The sequence below is a fragment of the Suricata suricatta genome, chromosome X, assembly GCF_006229205.1.
Source record: "Suricata suricatta isolate VVHF042 chromosome X, meerkat_22Aug2017_6uvM2_HiC, whole genome shotgun sequence".
Lineage (NCBI taxonomy): Eukaryota > Metazoa > Chordata > Mammalia > Carnivora > Herpestidae > Suricata > Suricata suricatta.
In genome coordinates this window covers 30,389,888-30,397,691 of record NC_043717.1, presented here as the reverse complement: position 1 = coordinate 30,397,691, position 7,804 = coordinate 30,389,888, and positions in this window count along the sequence as shown.

Genomic DNA, 7,804 nt, shown 5'->3' with positions numbered 1-7,804 from the left:
AATTTTTAGTTAAAATATTCCCCCTGAGAAAACTCCAGGCCCATTGGCTTTACTGATGAATTCTGTTGAATATTTAAATAAGTAGCAAGTAAATTATACAAGCTCTTCTAGAAAATTAAAGAGGACAGGATACTTCCCAACATATCCTATGATAACCAGGCAGAAAAATTACAAGAAAATTACAGACCAGTTTTCTTTATAAATATTGGCACAAATAGTCTTAATAATGTGTTAGAAAATTGAATCCAAAAATGTACAAAATAATGGCATATTGTGGCCAAGTGGGGTTCATCTCAGGAATGCAAAGCTAATTCAAATTAAAGAGAAAAAAAAACAATGTAATTCACTAATGTAATACATCAATGTAATTCATCAGAATAAGAAATATTCATAAAAAGCATTTGACAAACTCAAATATACATTCCTTTTTTTTTATTCTTTTTTTTGTTTGTTTTTAAGAGAGAGAGGGTGCAAGGGAGAGGGGCAGAGGTAAGAGAGAGAATCTTTACCAGTCTCCATGCTCAGCTCAGAGCCTGATGTGGAGCTTGATCTCAGGACCCTGGGATCATGACCTGAGCCAAAATCAAGAGTTGGAGGCTAAACTGAACTGAGACACTAGACACCCTTCAAATATCCATTCCTGAGGTTTAAAAAAATCTTAGCATAATGGAAGGAAATTTCTCAATCTGATATAGGGATTCTTTGAAAAACTTGCACCTAACATCATACTTAGTGGTGGAAAATTAAATGATTTCCACACTTAGGTCAGCAGCAAAACAAAGATGTCTATTCTCATCGCTCCTAATCAACTTTAAGCTGGAGGTCCTAGCTTGTGAAATAAAGCCAGCAAAGGAAATGAAAGGCACACAAATTAGAAATGAAGAGATAAAACTAGCTCTACTTGCAGATAACTTAATTGTCTATGTAGAAAATCTTGAAGTGTTTACAAAGAAGCTACTGAAACTAATAAGTGAGTTTAATAAGATCCCAGGTATAAGACCAATATACAAAAATCAGTCTTATTTTTACATATTAGCAATGAACAATTGAAAAGGAAAAAAATTAAAATACTATTTAAAATAGCACCCAGTTATAGCAATATTCTGGTTGACTCTCTTGGGTTTTCTACATAGAGTATCATATCCTCTGCAAATAGTGAAAGTTTGACTTCTTCCTTGGCGATTTGGATAACTTTTATTACTTTTTGTTGTTTGCTGAGGCTACAACATCCAGCACTCTGTTCAATAACAGTGATGGGAGTGGACATCTCTGTCTTGTTCCAGACTGTAGAGGAAAAGCTCTTAGTTTTTCCCCATTGAGGATAATATTAGTTGTGGGTCTTTCACTTCTGGCCTTCATGATGTTGAGATATATTCCCTCAATCCCTACTTTGTTGAGGGTTTTTATCAGAAATGGATGCTGTACGGGCACCTGGGTGGCTTATTCAGTTAAGTGTCCGACTTCAGCTCAGGTCATCATCTCATGGTTTCTGAGTTTGAGCCCCGGATCAGGCTTTCTGCTTTAACTACAGAGCCCACTTCAGATCCTCTTTCTCTCTCTCTCTCCCCCCCCCCCCCCCCCGGGTCATTCACTCTCTTCTCAAAAATAAATAAACATTAAAAAAAATCATTTCAGAATATATTTGTACTTTCTTAAAGTAATACATGTCGACCCCTTGAAATTTGGTGATGTATGTTAAAATATTAAGTTTTAGTTAAAAAAAAGGAACAGTGATTAATGCATAGTTTCTATTTTGATCACTTTTGTGTAGACTTTTAGACTTACCCTGATTGTAGGTAGGAAATTTGATGACTGTTTCACCTTTTGGAAAGGAGATTATAATATTTGTATATTTATGTTTTACCCTGCCTGTATAGAGAAAATGAGTTAATATTTTTTCTGCATAGGGGAAAAAAATCTGTATCATAAAATAAAACCTGAAGATAATTAAGTCAATGATACCTTCAGAATTTTGTAAAATTCCGGAGTGGCATATGGGCTAAACCCAAATTCATCTAAAGGAAATCCTCAGTCATGCAAATTACCCTCATTTGCATGAGATTCCTGAATATATAGTACTCTTTATAGGAAATTGTTTTTATGGAGAAACTGTAGAGCAATTTGGAGAACAGCTTATGCAAAGAAAACACCAGATCAGAAACAAGGAACTGCACAAAATTTATGGACAAATCAAGTAGTAAGGAGAAGTAAGATGTGAGAAGTCTGTTTGCTAACTTTATATAGACAGGATGAAAAGAGATGATGAGGACCTGCCTACCCACCATTTGGCAAGCACTGGGCTGTCCACAGACTTATCTCTTTTGAACGTTACAACAGCAAATCTATTAAATGGAACCATGTGTACAGGTAAAATAATAGGTATCAATAGTCCCATTTTACAAGTAAAAAAACCAAGACCCAACAAGCTAACTAAATTGCCCAAAGCCATGTAGCTAGTGGCAGAACTGGGAAGTAAACCGAAGTCTCCCTAATGCAAAATTGCTTTGTCGCTGAAAGAATTTCTAAAGATAGTGTCTAGTTATTAGAACTAAGAGAGTCTAGAACAGCACTGTCCAGTAGAAATATAATAGCCACAAATGCAAGCCATATACTCAATTTTCCCCTTTATTGTGTTTTTTTTTAACTTAAATTCAAGTTAGTTAACATACAGTGTAGTTTTGGTTTCCGGAATAAAGTTAAGTTATTCATCAATTACAGATAACACCCAGTGCTCAGCCCAACAAGTGCCCTCCTTAATGCCTGTCACCATTTAGCCGATCCCTCCAACCACCTCCACTTTAGCAACCCTCAGTTTGTTCTCTATAGTTAAAGTCTCCTATGGTTTGGCTCCCTCTCTGTTTTTATCTTATTTTATTTTTCCTTCCCTTTCCCTATGTTCATCTGCTTTGTTTCTTAAATTCCACATATGAGTGAAATCATGATACTTGTCTTTCTATGACTGACTTATTTCACTTAGTTTAATACAGTCTAGCTCTGTTCACATCATTCTTTTAAGGCTGAGTAACATTCATTGTATGTACGTACCATTCATCAGTTGATGGACATTTGGGCTCTTTCCATAATTTGGCTATTGTTGATAGCACTGCTATAAACATCAGGGTGCACGTGCCCTTTCAAATCAGCATTTTTGTATCCTTTGGGTAAATACCTAATAGTGTAATTGCTGGGTTGTATGGTATGTAGTTCTAGTTTTAGTTTTGAGGAACCTCCATACTATTTTCCACAGTGGCTGCATCAGTTTGCATTCTCACCAACAGTGTAAGAAGGTTCCCTTTTTTCCACATTCTCACCAACATCTGTTATTTCCTGAGTTGTTCATTTTAGCCATTCTGACAGGTATGGAGTGATATCTCATTGTATTTTTGATTTATATTTTCCCGATGATGAGGATGTTAATCAATTTTTCATGTGTCTTTTAGCCATCTATTTGTCTTCTTTGGAAAAATATCTGTTCATGTCTTCTTCCCATTTCTTCATTGGATTATTTGGTTTTTTGGATGTTGAGTTTATGAGTTCTTTATATATTTTAGATATTAAGTCTTTATGCACTATGTCACTTGCAAATATCTTCTCACATTCTGTCGCTTGTCTTTTAGTTTGACTGTTTGCTTTGCTGTGCAGAAACTTTTTATTTTGATGGAGTCCCAATAGTTCATTTTTGCTTTAGTTTCCTTTGCCTCCAGAGACATTTCTAGTAAGAAGCTGCTGCAGCTAAGGTCAAAGAGGTTTCTGCCTATGTTCTCTAGAATTTTGATGGTTTATTATCTTATATTTAGGTCTTTCATCCATTTTTAATTTATTCTTTTAAAAAATGGTTTTTTATTTTTTAGTGTTTTATTTATTTTTGATACAGAGAGAGACAGAACATGAGAGGGGGAGGGACAGAGAGAGGAGACACAGAACTGGAAGCAGACTCCAGGCCCTGAGCTAGCTGTCAGCACAAGGCCTGACACGGGACTTGAACCCACAAACATGACATCTGACCTGAGCCAAAGTCAGAGGCTTAACTAACTGAGCCACCTAGGTGCCCCTTTTTTTAAATTTTATTCTTAAGAAAGTGGCTCATTTTCATTCTTCTGCCTGTTGATGTCCATTTTCCCCAGTTTGCTGGAGAGACTGTATTTTTTCCATTGCATACTCTTCCCTGCATTGTTGAAGGTTAGTTGGCCAAACATTTGTAGGTCCATGTCTGGGTTCTCTATTCTATTCCATTGATCTATGTATTTGTTTTTGTGCCAGTACTCAACTGTCGGGCTGATTACATCTTTGTAATATTGCATGTGCACTTGAAAAGAATGTATATTTCACTGTTTTAGGATGGAATGTTCTGAATATATTTCTTAGCTCCATCTGGTCCATTGTGTCATTCAGAGTCACTGTTTACTTGTTGATTTTCTGTTTAGATGATCTATTCATTGATATAAGTGAGATGTTAATGTCCACTAATGTCCATTATTATATTACTATCAATTACTTCCTTTGTGTATGTCATTACTGGCTTTATAGATTTGGGTGCTTTCCTGTTGGGTGCATAAATATTTATAGTTGTTATATCTTCTTGTTTGATTATTCCCTTTATGATTATATATAGTGTCCTTCATCTCTTATTACGTGTTTTGTTTTAAAGTCCATTTTGTCTGATACAAGTATTGCTACCTTGGCTTTGTTTTCACATTTATTTGCATGATAAATGGTTTTCCATCCTTTACTGTTTTTTTTTAAGTTTTTATTTATTTTTGAGAGAGAGAGAGAGAGAGAGAGTGTGTGTGTGTGTGTGTGTGTGTGTGTGTGTGTGCGCGCGCACACGCAAGCGAGAGATGGGAAGAGAGTGAGGGAGACAGAGGATCCAAGGTGGACTCTGCATGAACAGCAGAGAGCCTGATGTGGGGCTTGAACTCGTGACCTGGGCCAAAGGCAAATGCGTAACCAGCTGAGCCACCCAGGCGCCCCTCCATCCCTTTACCTTTAATCTGCCTCTGTCTTTCAGTCTGAAATGAGTTTCTTGTAGGCACCATGTAAATGGGTCTTGATTTTTTAATCCAGTCTATCACCCTTTGTCCTTTGATTGGAACATTTAGTCCATTTTTGTTAAAAGTAATTATTGAGAGGTGTCTAGGTGGCTCAGTCGGTTGAGCCTCTGACTTTGACTTTGGCTCAGGTCATGATCTCATGTTCATGGGTTCGAGCCCCGCATCAGGCTCTGTGCTGACAGCTCAGAGCCTGAAGCCTGCTTCCAATTCTGTGTCTCCCTCTTTCTTTGCCCCTCCCCGCTCATGCTCTGTCTCTCTCTGTCTCAAAATAAATTTTTTAAAAGAAGTAATTATTGATAGTTGTGTACTTATTGCCATTTTTTTACTTATTGTATGGTTTTGTTTTAGTTCTCCTCTCTCTTCTTATCTCCATTTGTTCAGCTCTCATGCTATGATTTTGTCGTATTCTTTAATTTGGCACATATTCCTCTATCCTCCCATATTTCTTTCTTACCGTGTTTGTATCTGTATATTAGGAAAGTCACCTACATCTCCTGCTCTTGAAAATTGTGGTGTTAGGAAGAAGAGGCCCTGTAGTGCCCTGCAGTGCAATGTGCCTTCTTCGCCAGACCCTGGTTCTTAGAAGTGTCTTCTATGTGTGTTGTATGCGCCCTAGTGTTGTGGTTGAGCCGTGTTTACCTTTGGTTCATTCATTTGCAATGGCTCTTTTGGTCTGTTGTGGGCAGGGCTTGGTCACTGTATTGTTAGTGGACTACTCTGTGGGCCACCTTGGGCATGAATTGAGTTAGAATAGGTGTTTGTTGGGGCACCTGGGTGTGTCAGTTGGTTAAACATCTGAGTTCAGCTCAGGTCATGATCATCTCAGAGTTCATGAGCTCAAGCCCCACAGTGGGCTCAGCACTGTTAGTGCAGAGCCTGCTTCAGATTCTCCATCTCCCGCTCTCTCTGCCCCGCCCCACTCACATGCACCTGAGTGTGCTCTTTCTCTCAAAGAAAAAAAAAAACATTAAAAAAAACAGGTGTTTGCAAAGCTCCAGTTTCCCAGAACTGCAGAGTGATTTCCCTGTATTGTTCCCTGAGAAGGTTTTGCTGGTGGGGGAAGTCACTCCCAGCCCACTAGTGGGGCTGCAGTTGTACAAGTTGGTGAGGTTATCGTCCCCTCTCCCGTGGGCAGTAGTCACTTCGGAGTGCTGCTGGCTGCTGTTGGGCCTGCTTGCACCCTCTCAGGCCAGTGGCACCACTTTGATTGGGCTCTGGCCAAGAGAGTATTAGAGGGAGCAGGTCTCCAGGAGAACATGGGGATGGGTCGTGTGGTGCCAGCAAGTTCTGTTTAGGTCCCCTGGGGGAACCGACCTTCAACCACCTGGGAAAACTGCTGAGGCAGGTTGGGTTGGAGGAAGCAGATCTTCAGAAGCTCATGAGGGCAGGGTGCAGTGTTTAGCAAGATATGTGGAGTGTTGGCACTGTGTTGGTCCTGGGTGGTATCTGTGTATCAGGGCAGGGGAGGGAAGTGGTACCCTCCAGCAGTTTTGTTCTTGGAAACATCGCCCAAAGATCCCTGCCTTTCTAGCACATGCTCTGAGATTACTAAATAAATTTCCTTCCCTGTATCCCAGGCATTTTGCAAACTGCTGCTGCTATGCTGTATCTCAGCAGCGCTGTTTGTTGTGTTTCCTCTGTAAGAGTAGGGACTCAGTTTCCTATCACCCTCCCATTGTCCCAGAGCGGAGCCACTGATTTTTAAAGCTTCTGCTTTTAAGCAACACTGACTGTAAGATCTCATAAAATTAGGCCCTTCTGGTTTTCGAAACCAAATATTATAGGGATTTGTCTTTCCTGGGCAGGTTCCCATGCCTTGGATGCCCGGTGTGGGATCTTCTTTCCTCTGAGTGGGGAATAAGCTTAGGAATTGCCTAACAAGGTGCCTAACAAAGCACCTTTCTTTTGCTAATAGCTCCTCCCGGGCAACTTGCCCCCTCAGCAGCCTATAGCCCTATTTACCTGTTTACCGAATTTGGTCCTTCCTTCCTGTGAAAGCAGCTTTCTGCTAGAGTACTATGTTGGGGGGGGGTGCCTTCCACTCCAAATACCTAATCTCGTTTACCTCATATACCTTTGTTCTATACTGGGGCCTTTGCCCCGCCCTCTCTGTACCTGTTTTCCTAATCTTGTTTATCCAAACTTGGGTGTGAGCATCCTATGGCTTTGTAATTCTTTTTGCCATGTGAACCCATCATTGCAGGCTCACGGAATTCCTAAGCTTATTCCCCACATCTCTGTACCCCTCGTTTCCCTCCCTCCCACCAGCAGTCCGGCAGGTCATTTTGGCTCCTGCCAATGTCTCTGCCCTTCCTGTCCTCTTTGATGCGGGCTCTTCTTTACCTTTAGCTCTGGGGAGTCTGTTCTGCCAGTCTTGGGGTCATTTTCTGGTTCATTTACTCAGATAAGGATGTTTTCTGGGTGTAACTGTGGGACAAGGTGAGCCTAGGATCCTTGTACTCTACCATCTTCCCCAGAAGTCCTGAATATTTCTTTTTAGCACAGGTTTGATGAAAATCAACATATTTTTAAGAGACAGAAAAAAGTTAGTTTTTAATGGTTAAATGTGAGGGATTTGGCTAGTTGGTACTAAGGCATTTACTGATGTTTATTGAAGTCATATCTAAAATTTAATAGGTTCCCTCATTGAAATAGTGTTTTGATAATCCTTGAAGATTAATTCTATAGGTGGAAATCTTAAGCATGAGTATTGCCAATGAAATTTTTGTCTCCAAATTGAGTGCCTTGCCTTG